Source organism: Drosophila ficusphila, unplaced genomic scaffold (genome assembly GCF_018152265.1).
Source record: "Drosophila ficusphila isolate 14025-0441.05 unplaced genomic scaffold, ASM1815226v1 contig_414, whole genome shotgun sequence".
Classification (NCBI taxonomy): Eukaryota; Metazoa; Arthropoda; class Insecta; order Diptera; family Drosophilidae; genus Drosophila; species Drosophila ficusphila.
The window spans coordinates 513,967-525,070 of record NW_025064328.1 but is presented as its reverse complement, the minus strand read 5'-3'; positions in this window follow the sequence as shown (position 1 = coordinate 525,070).

Here is an 11,104-nt window from a genome sequence, read left to right as displayed (position 1 = left end):
CTGCGTATGGCGTGTGTAACAACAACAAGCGAGTTGGTAGCAGCAACTGTGGCAGCTACAGTTACACGATTTATTTGTTGCCGCATAAATTTGTTTGCTGGCAAATGTTGCGCATACGCCATGTATGTAGTACAAATACTCAAGCGAAAATGTGCTTGCGATAAAAAAAGGATAGAGAAGTCAGCCAAGAATAAATTAGGCCTTACTAATACTCATTAAATTTCGTTAAAATATTAACTACAATAAAATTGTTTGATGAAAGAAACCGAATTGCAAAGGACAAAGTTTGAAGCATCTTTACAACTTTAATATTTATCATCTATGTTCATAAATGTAAGCTTCAAAGTATCTAAAAATACATTGTCCTTTTACAATTAATTTTAAGTTTGTTGCTAGTATCACTCATTATTCCCTGCTTAATATACCCTCTTTTTTTGTGGCAACCTCCCATCCATCCTGCGCTTCTATCGTATTCACACTTGCCTCTTACAAATGACGCAAAATGTTGCCAGGATAAGTGAGTTTTATGTGATTAAAATGCATGTGAGTGCGGGTGGGTGTGCGTTCGAGTTGCGATGAAACTTTATGGCTTACTTACTACAACTTATGGCACCCTTCAACTGGTACATTACACTCCTGGCGGCGCTTTCCTCTCCCGCATAATAAAATTCTTTGATTCGCAACAATTCGCAATTAACCTTTGATTGACTAGACGTAAATTCTTTGATGAGGCAGGCAATTCAGCTTTACATTCACCCCCGCTGGCTATTACCTTTGTAATGCGACAGTTTTGCCTTTCAATTAGCGAATGCGAATTGCAACATTTTAATCAACATTGCGCATCATTAGGAAATAAACTTAATCTGTGGGTGGGTCTATGTTGAATGTGTGTGCCTTGAATGCAGATTTTAAAGCATGGGTACAATTTGTTAAAGTGCCCCCTAGTCAAGTTTTACGCTGTTTTTTGGCTCCCCTCCCATGTTCCACAATTTTACGGCGCTATGGGCGTGGCAGCTGTGAAACAGCAGCGCTTTCTTACACAAAAACGAAATTCTTGAATTTCCTTGTAGCTAAAAAAATAATAAAATATAAATAGAAATTTTATTTAATTTAATAGAAGGAAAATATTTGTATTGCTTAGTTTAATGTTAAAAACAAAACAACCCTTTAAATCCTTTAAACTGATTTTCTTTAACCAATTTGTAATTAAAACAACGTTTCTTAAACATTTCATACAAACATTTTACACTTAATTGTTCAACGGTGGAAATAAGTAAATATTGATAGATACACCAACTGGCGTTCATTGAAATCCAATGAATTTTTGATTTATTTCTGTGTACTTTTCGTGACGCTGGTTGGTGGGAAAGTCAATTTTTATGAGTTGTAATTTTTATTCGCCATATTTGCATGTGTCACGTGCCCTCAGACGAAATTTACAAATTTCATTTAAATTAACTATACTGGCGGGCGGGGTGCTGGGCGTTTAATTGGAACACGTTTGACATCGGGCGATGGCTGTTCAGCTATTTTACGACAGCAAACTGGCAGGGCTCATAAAAAGTGCTCCTGTTTCCGTAAAGCAAAAAGTTGGGGAGCCGTAAAGTATGCAGCTGAAAACTTTCAATAGTCAGGAAGGCGGATGATGAGCGATTCTAAGCAACTTTTTTGGAAGAGCTTAATCTTTTTACTATCGCTGCGAAAAGTTAGACAAGTGGCAAGGTGGCCGTTACTTTTGATTTTCATCGCCTAGCGTTTGATTTTCATTTGTTGGCACTTGCAGCTTGGCAACGGAACACGCCGACGTCTTTTTCTAGCGAGCCAGAGGAAATCAATCCACACAATCTCAACTAAAGAAAGCAAAAAAAAGAAAGAAAAAAAAGAAAAAACAACCTACTCCTAACTGAATCTGAATCTGACCCCGCTGTGCAATTTTTATGGGCATTCGATTTTGTTCGCTTGTTACTGAGCGTTTTATGAGCTGGTAAAAGTTTATGCACCTACCCAACCCCAATCCTTTCTATATATACTATATATGTATGTATGTGTTTTCGCTTTAAACGAAAGTTGCATAAAAGTGAAAATTGTTCAAGTGCTCGGACCAAGAGTTTCGTGGATGGGGGAGCATTCTCTTTGTTTGTTTTCATTTGGCAGCCGGTTTCGGCTTTTGGCTTACATTTCAGTGCCGAAATTGTTGTAGATTTATGGTAAATGGAATGGCAAATGGATTTTTTAGTTAGATATTTGTACATGCATCAAAAGCATGAGCAAGAATAAAATATTGCTGAAGTGCAGGGGCGGTGGAAAATACATATTGGCAGCAATTTTAGTTAGTCCAACAAGTCCACAAACAACGTCCATTCAGTGGCCTGAAATGCGGCAATGGGATCAATTAGTTATTCAATGTTTTCAGACATCAAATCCTTCAAAAACCAAAAAGGCTCAATTAGCTATTCAGAGCTTTCACACGGAAAATCCTTTAATTGGTATTATGTATACACTTTCTGATGGGTTTTACTCTAAATCTTTGTTGATAAGCCTACTCTTGTTGCAAATTGGTAAAAGACTCTTCAATTAATGGTAAGACAGAAGTTAGATATAAATTTGTTTTATTTTAAAAAAAAGTTTACAATCTACTATTTATGTGGTTATGTTAAGTTTAGGTTTCCCCTTTTATTTATTAAATTCCTTTTTTTAATTCAACCAATCACTTTGGGTGTTCAAGACAAGTTTGAAAATAGTTGGCCACTTAAGCGGTCCACTTCAATTGACCCAGTTAGTGGCTGTCGTTGACAGGTGCTCCTCCTTCCGCCCTTTTTCATATTTCATCACCCTTTTAGTCCTTTTTCAAGGGTATTGCAGGCTTCGGTGCACCGCAATAGTCGTGTCCTGGTTTAATTTCTCTAAACATTCCCATTGTTGTTTCGACGGCCCCAGCTGTGAACGGGTGTTGGTCAAAATGAAAAACCCTTTTCGCTTATTACTTTTATTTTGCCTGGTTGCTGGGTGTTGTGTTTTTTGTCGTCTTTTTTTCGGGGGAGTGCAGCGGTCTTATTTCATTTTTAGGGTGTTTGTCTCGTGCCAGTGCACAATAAAAAAAAAGTGTGTAAAAAGCGTAGCCATTGAGCTTTGGATTGGCCGAAGGCCAGAAGCAACAGCTGGCCACCTTTTTGGCAGTTAAGTGTAAAAGAATGCCTAATGCCTTGGACAGCCGCACAAAGTTTCCAAATAAATACGTGGATGGGTGGCCGGTGCGACGATTGGGCCACTCAGTTTCAATCAAAAATGACACGGCAAACAGAGGAAGTCGATTCCAGGGAAACCAGTTTTCTCTATTTCGAGACTACACATGTGTGGGTTTCTCTCTCTCTGTGTGTGTGTGTGCCCTTAACCTTTTGTGGCAGGTGCTCCTCGAAGTTCCCATCCTGCCTTCCAGCATCCGTTTCCGCTCCCCTTCCAGTTTCACTTGCCACTTGCCATTTCCCATTTTCCGATGCCGACTGCACTTGGTGGTACATTTAATACCACTTGAGTGACTTTTTATGGCCAGCAAGGCAGTCATGTGTGTGTGCGCTGGGTGTCAGAGTGTATGTGCGTGTGTGTGGGTGTTTGTTTGTATGTGTGAGTGAGCCTGGTTTGTTTTGTTTTTGTGTTCATTTGGACTTAGCCTTGCCATTTGTCCGCCGTTTGTTAGTTTTTTCCCCCCTTGTTGTTTTAGTTTGTATTTTTTAAACCACTTTTTTTTGCTGGTATTTTTGCAACGTGTCAGACATTTTTATATGCATCCCAGCAACAGTGAGAACTTTTCACTTTTATTATTTCCATTTTGAACTGGCTTTTGTTTTCATACTCATGGCCTGCGATAGAAGAAGAGCGCCAGCTGGCTGCATTTAAATAAATATTTTAATAAATAAAATGGTTAGCTCTAGTCGTGGCCACAGCTGGTGGCGAGATTTTAAACCCTTTCCAAAATTGAAGCACGCAAAGCGAACAAAGCAAAAGATAATAAGCGATTTGGTTTTCAGGAGATTGCACCAACTAAAGATGACCAGGGCTGAATTTTAAGCCACCGAACAATTGAAGTCCGTTGGAATTTCAACGAACAAAGGTCCCAAGGTAAAACCTGTGTAAATAGCACTGCAACAGATAAAAAGGCGTTGCCCCACACACAAAGACGCCCCAACTTTCAGTGAGAGCTGGATAAATAGAACGTGGAATGGGGTGCTGAAAAGGCAAGGGGGACCCCATTGTGGAGTGCTTTTTAGTTTGCGTAAATCAAAGTAAGAGAAAATTAAACTTCAAACTAAAAGCTGCTTACAGTTTCGAGCACTAAATGGATTTAGACATTCAATGGAACTGCTTTTCAGGGTGAGCATGGCTGGCACGTAGTGACGTACATAGGTGCATTCAAGGAATCCAACTTCGGATTAATGCAGTTTTATTATAATCACTTTTTAAAGTTCTAAATGTGTTGGCAAACGAAGAGTACACACATCAAACACCTTATAATTCCGAGAAATGCAAGGCTTAATAACAAGAAAAGGTAAATACTTAAAGCTATTTAAATTTTATAACTAAAAAGAGGTTCCAAAATCAAAAACAAACTGTGGCTATTATCCGCTTTTCTGTTGCAATTATTTCTTTCACTATTTTAATAATAAGTTCTTTAATCGTAGTTTGATCCGTGTCACGCGGCCATCTTCTCCTTTCAATAGCAGATGCTCCGGCAATTGAAATTAAATTGCAGTTTCGCAATCAAAGGCAATGGCCAAGGCAATGTTTTCAGGACCTGCATTAAGTAATTACATTGATTGTTTGGGCCATACCTGGCGCAGGATGGCTGAGGTCAAGTTTGTTTGCGTTCCCCTGGAGAGGAGCTGGGAACCATGTGTGCTCGCATGGTATGCCGTAGTATACCTAACCCACAGCATCAGTCAAAGGTCAATGTCTCGACCGGGCCGAATGGAACCGGGCTAAAACAGCGCCATCAGCAGCTGCTTGGCTTTTGTTGACGAATTAACATTTATCATGCGCCACGTGAAATCCATTTATCACATCCAGCCCCGGATTCCTATTCCTATTCCGTTCTCGCTGTTGCACAAAAACAAAGCCCGGGCAAATCAGCAGTGGCATCGCATTGATATTATTCGTATTTGGGGTCTGCTCCGATTCATCAAAGCGGCATCGCCACACTCCCATTTTATGTTAATAAAAACAGGCGAACAACAGGCTTCAGGAAGGACCCGAATTGACCTTGGCAATGCTCGTTTGTCTAGCTGGGGGGTTCACCACTAGCATTTGATTTATATTTAAATGCCTATCGGGGTCACCTCGTGTTCATAACTCTTTGTATCGGCCAATTTATCATAGGGCGTCCTCTGGTGTTAAATTGAAATTCCCCACTGTGCTGGCCCTCTTTTTCGTTGACTGAATTCGACGTTTTTGTGGCCGGGATCCGTGTTAAAGAGCTCTTTAAGCGTGCACACAAAAAATTTATTAAACATATTATATGCAAAATATTACAGTTCATCGTAAAGAAGGCTTCATTGAAAATTCAAAAAATGTTTGTGGTTAAACAAGCTTTACATTCACTACATACCAAAACTGAACTCAATCTATCAGAGGAATTTGTTGAAATACAGGAATTTAAGGCACAATTTTAATAGCTTTTAATTTTATATTTAGCAAAAATTTATATTAAGTAAAGATAAGATATCGATAGTATTATGAACTCGATTGTCGATACACAACGAATGTAATTGCTTATTAAATAAGAAGAAGCCGAAAGCACATAAATTTTGAAGAACAGCACTCTGGTATTATAATGATAATGGAGAGTATTGTTTGCTTGTTTGCTTTTAGCTACTCAGTAAAATTCTAAGGTTAGAATATCTCTTTTGTTCTGTGCATTCGAATCCCTTAAGGCTTTGCGAATGTGGCTTGTCCTGACTGTTTGGCAATTAAAATTTGTTGGAGTAGTTCAAGCTCTTGTCAATATGACGCTTATGGGCGAGGAATCTTATTTTGTGTGGCTGACATAATTTATGGTCTCACAAAATAAATTCTCCAAGGTGGTGCGGCTTTGTTAACCCTTTTTCTGTGGGTGGGGCCGAAACCGCCCCGTTTGCTCGCCTTTTGGCAAGTATTACAAATTTATTGCCAACTTTGACATGAGACTGGGCTATTTTGAGCCACTTTTTTTTTGGTTGTTTTTGTTACCACAGGCGCTGCCAACAATTTGTATGCAAAGTAAGCTATTATCGTGAGAGCATGCAATTTGAGGGCGTGGCCGGTTGGTAATGTGTACGAGTATATATATCGCATATATATTCAGGTCCACTTGCATGGTGTGGCGTGCAACAATTGGAGCAGACATTATTTCTGCCTGGGCTATTTTTGTTATTTTGTTTTGGCCATTTAGCGATTAGACACACGAAAGGCGATTCAGATACGAGTACGTGAGGTCAGTACGACGGGGTCAGTTCCGGTTCATGTTCGGCCGGCCCTGTTGCATGTCCGAGCTGAGCTGAAAATTGATATTAAATGCTTTGGCATAAAAACATCAAAAGGATCGCTTGGCCGCCCGGGCTTCGTTTACCTGCATAATGAGGCCATTTTATTAGCTGGCTCCGACTGGCAGAGAGTGTGGCGGTGCGGTGGCAAGGGTGGCAGTGTTGCCTTGATATATGCAACGCCATTTGTTATGCCTGCTGATTGTGCAAGAAATGTGTGTGGTACGGCCGCTTGGTCACTGCAAATTAATTTGGGATTTTGCGTCTATTTGTTTTGCCTTTGCCCGGGACTCACGGTGGCACAAGCACACACATGATACCTTGATACTTTGATACCTTCTGCCTGCTCTCTGTTCCCTGCTGCCGGCATTCATCACAATCACACTGGGCCATCGAGTGGCATGGGCTGGTTTGGCTGGCAGATACAATTTATGTTCCCGGGCTCGGCTGTCTGGACGCTCTGGACATTTCAAATGCTGCCAAAGCCCAACTGACATCTGATATATTGGTCGGGGGCAGCTCGACAGCTGCAACATGCGGATTCCTTTGTAACTCTAGCCATCGTCCTTGCCACCCACCAACCCCCCACTACCCTCACCATCCCATTTGAACCCTCGATTTCTGGCTGGGATTTGGTTGCCTTTCTGCGCTTTTCAAGCATGTGTAATTGCTGTGCTGAAGTGAACAGAAGGATTTCGATGAGCCCTTCAAGTTTGGTCAACATGTGCCACTTTCTCCCATCGAGGGACTTCAACTTAAAGCCTCTGGCCGCGTTTCTCGTTCCGTTGCCAAATCTGTTGACTAGTTCGCTTTGGCTGCTTGTCCCAGCCATAAGTCACTTCATTAACATGGCCGGCACTCCCTGAATGAAGAGATAAATGCAGCGAAGCAGCCCAGAAACGTGCCAAAAATTAACAAAATCACGAAAATAGACAAAACACAGAGTCAAGCGGAACAAGAACAAACACAATTACAGAGTGAAAAACAAAAGTGATTAGGCGGTAAATAAATTAGAGATTCTTTTGAAATGGTTTTAAAAGAGTAAGAGCTAAATAATTACACAAGCCATTAAATTTGTATAAATAATTGTTATTTATTGAAAAAACAGATTTAGCTTAAATTTATCGAATCATTAACATTTATAAACATTTACAGGAAAAAATGTAAACATTTAAATCCTTTAAAAAAAAACCTTAAAGATAAATACAACGATCAATACAAACCTTTTCTATTTATGATCTAGTGTTCTTCGAAACTCATTCAAAATAATGTGTTGCTGATGTATTTAAAAACATCTCAAATAATAATAATTTTTTAGTTGCGTTTTTGTATTACCTTTTCATTACCTATTGCAAAACTTTTACCAAATTAAAACTGTTAAGAAAATTTATTTAAGTAATGATATTATTTTTCTTATGTGCACCCATTCATATACATAGAACTATTGTTAGCCAGAAGGTTTAGCACGCGCTGAATTTTAATTTCACACTTTTGCGCTGCAATCAGAGGGAATTAGCCACCATCCAGCTGGTGCCCAAAAGCACCACCCACCAAACACCACCCAAACACCACCCAAACAGCAACCCACTGCTTCAGAGTGGGCGGTAGGTGTCAACTTTCGCCTTGCATGCCATGGCCAAAGTGCCACGCCCACTGGGAAGGAGTAGCCCGTGCTGCCACTGCTGTTGACTGTTATTAGCGCACTTTGATTTGTATTTGGCTAACAATAAAATGACAGCTTGCGGCTAAATGGCACGCAACGCCCAGCCAGAAAATCAAGGGTGGGGTTCAGGGGGATAGAAATGGGTTGGTCCTGCCTTTTGGACATGACCTGGCCGGAAATGCCAACGGAGTTTGGAGTTAGCTGGCGTGCTCGCCTCTGGTTTGCTTTTCATTTCGATTGCGGCAGCCGAGGGCAGAAGTCAGGTGGCAAGTCGACGTGGCACGCCATAAATTCCAATAAGCGACTGCAGGTGCATTGCCATGAGCCGTTTGGCCCGTTGGTTAACTGGTGACTGGTGGCTTTTTGCGGTCGAGCAGAAATGTGATAACCGCTAATTAACGTTTGACGATTGCCGGATGTCAAAACGGAAAATTATACAGGGGGAAAAAAACTTTAAGTTTATTATTATTAAACCAATTATTAGATTATCAAAATGGTTTAAGATTCAGTCACAGAAATTTTTAGTTTAAAATTTTTTTAAAAAGTTAAAATACATGATCTTGCATTTAAATATCTGTACGATAAATGGCCAGTTCAGTAATCTTTTACTTACTCTTTTACTAAGCTGATAAAATGGGAAAAAATTATGAAATTGATATTAAAGCAAAGCAGTGATAATCTGAAGGCCATTTCTTGAATCTTTTTTCACTGTAAAAGGGCGGTAACCACGATTTAAACCATTTCATTTCACCCAGTTTTTGCTCAAATCAGGGAGGGAAAATAGCGAGTGCCCATTTCGATTCTGTTTACTTGCACTGTGCCAACGGCAACTGAAAAAGATAAACGAGCAGAGGAAGTTAATAGGAAAAGAGTTCATAATAATGAGGGAAACTGGTTACAGTCGCAGGCGAAAGGAACGTGACAGCACGAGGTTACCGGCAAGTGCAACCCCCCTCCGCCCCTGACTTACCACCCTCTCCCTCCCCTTCGCTTTTGACGCGCTGATAAGATTGGGCCAACTCTACAGGCCACGCTGCGTATACGTGACGTGAATGGCTCCGGTATAAGAGTGTGCGTATAAGAGAGTTCTGGCTGTAAAGTAAACAGAAAAATCAGATATTGGCAAAAGAGGGAAGAGAAGTCGTCTGCTTGTAGACTTTTAAAGGTAAAAAGGCGAATCGAGGCCGAAACCGAGAACGAGAACGAAAACGAAAACGAAACTGAAACAAACACGCAAGCGGCTGAAAGCAAAGCCAGAAAGGTGCGAAAAAGGCGTGGTAGGATGTCGGCGGCGGCAGGACGACATGCAAGGACCACGAGGACGACAGGACTAACAACATTGTACCATCCGATAAGGGTCTAACAATTACTTACCGTGAGATCATGCCCAGATTGCCGGGGCTTGGCCATAATGGCATGATTTCTGATTTGATGGTGTTAAAACTCTGATCTAGTTTTGATTCCTTTATAATTTTTTAAGTTAATTTGCTTGCCATTTTATACATTCGATTTTCTTTTAAGTTATGATAAAGTTTTTAGTTTAATTTTCTCGTTAATTATTTGTTTCAATGGTAATAAATACTTTACATTATTCGATAATTATATTTTATTTGAATTCAATATGGTTTTTGTATTCGTTGGACTAAAAAAATTGTACTTATAACCCTACCCATGAAAATTAATAATGTATATGGCTTACAAGCGAAACCGACGACGAAAATGAATAATAATTAATGCGACAGGAACCAAAAATCAATTATTATGCTGATACATGTAAAATGACAGTAACACCAAACCAATGGATTTTATATATATTGAGTTAAATTTTAAATTTCCACCAAAGGGCAGATGTATGGTAGCCAGCATATTTATGGTGATGACCCAACAATAAGCATGCCAGTATATAAGCACCTCTGTTAATACGTATTACCTCCCACTCCATCGAAATCAGATCGCATGGTGGTAAATTGCTATAAATCCCATCAGCGGCATATATGCAAATCGAGCGCATGCAGATGTTGCTTCTGCCGCTGCAGCTGATGATGCTACATTAAATTTCAATTTCGGGTTCATTTATCGTGGCTGTGGGCGGCTGGCACGGAAGTCACAATGTCAGTGTCTGAACTTAGCCAAGGCCGCCCAGCCCGGCGGAAAGTTTACCCTTCAACTGTGCGAAACTTGGCGGCCCAGGAGCGTATCCTCGTTTACGCAAGTGCTCTAGCACACAGCCTTATCCCCCTCTTCCTTCATCCTTCCCCTCCACCGCCAAGTAAATATGCAGAAAGCCAACAAGAGCAATAACTGCTCTAAACAAACACACACACCCGCACACACACAACATACACAAGCTCTGACGGAGATACACACACGCGCAACGAGGCAAGTGCATAAAAATTAAGCAAACGGCACTTGTAACTGGCAACAAGAAGGACAGCAGCAACAACAACAGCAACAATGGCAACACCAGCAACAATAACAGTAGAAACAGCAACTACACTCAAGCGTTTCCTAACTCGTGCACTGAAAAAAATCGGACGAAGTCATTATATTTTTTATGGGGTGGCATCTGGTTTTTAATTTGGTTATGAAGTGATTTTTATTTCTTACTAGAGGTTTTAAGTTCAACATGTTTAACATGTTGATACATTTATTGTACCTATTACCTAACAAAATAGATGTAAATAAATGTATAGGTATATAAAAAAAATATATAAATGCTTACCGTTATTAGAAAAATATTTATTTCGTCAACATGAAATTCCAGCTATTCAACTGTATTCAGCTTCGTAATATGAACATATAAATATTAACAAAAAGTATAGTAATTATGCAAATGAACTTTCTTAACTCGAACTTTTCCAATTCCAAGTTTCTATGAGATAACTTAATTTATATAAAATGTAAATAAGTGAAAGTAAAATCCGTTTTG